At 64.5% G+C, this 817-nt stretch overlaps 1 protein-coding gene across 1 annotated transcript in view; it reads left to right on the top strand.

Annotated features, from left to right (window-relative positions):
- Positions 1-817, top strand: part of LOC106726667 — a 29,165-nt gene that overhangs the window by 6,385 nt on the left and 21,963 nt on the right. The window lies entirely within an intron of this gene.

Raw genomic sequence — 817 nt, 5'->3', positions numbered from 1 at the left:
TGCGGCTGTGCGGGCACCGCCGTCCCTCACTGTCGTGTCCATCACCGTCCGCCGTCGCTGCTGCCCAACGCTGTGGGCGATGCGCTGGGAGGTCTCTGACGTGCACCCGCGTCCTCACAAACCTCCAGTCCTCACTCTGCTGATGAGGAGGCAGCGCCCAGACCGGAACCTGGAGGACAAGCGGCCGACTGAGCTCTGAAGTCCTATCGGGAACCTCCACTCACACAATCCCGTCTCCTCGCACCGTGTGCCCTGGAGGGAACGGAACGCGGCTCCGTCCCCGTAGACCAGCCCCACAGCTTCTCTGTGGGCACCTGTGCAGAGACTCGGGGCGGGTCCCAGGCCCCATGGCCCCGTTCTGCTGGGACGGGATCAGGCGTCGTCTCATGCCTCCTTCCCCGTGACCTTTCTGGGTCAGGACATGGCTCTCCAGGCGGGTGGAGCTGAGGAAGTTGCTGTCCCTCTGAGTTTCACAGTGAGGACACCCACCCGTCAGGGGTTATGAGGCAGAATTAGGGGAACCCCAAGTGGGTCCCTCAGGCGGAGGCGCGCTGCCTGCTGTGGACCTGTGTGGGGAGCGGTGCACGCGGTGGTGACTGAACCATCACTTTATAACGGGCGAAGCGGGGGGGTTTCACCTTGAAATACAGAAGGAATATTGGGACATAGAACATTCCAGACCCCAAGCCGGCCAGTGAGTCCAGAGCAGCAGCCTCAGGCGTAGAAGGGACGGCAGTGCGCAGGGCAGGGCTGGAAGCCCCTCCCCGTCTCTGAGGCCCTCCCTCTGGCGGCAGCGAGGGGGCAGGTGGAGGGGGTC

The sequence above is a fragment of the Myotis brandtii genome, unplaced genomic scaffold (genome assembly GCF_000412655.1).
Source record: "Myotis brandtii unplaced genomic scaffold, ASM41265v1 scaffold1077, whole genome shotgun sequence".
Taxonomy (NCBI): domain Eukaryota; kingdom Metazoa; phylum Chordata; class Mammalia; order Chiroptera; family Vespertilionidae; genus Myotis; species Myotis brandtii.
This window is presented reverse-complemented; position numbering and strand designations above follow the sequence as displayed.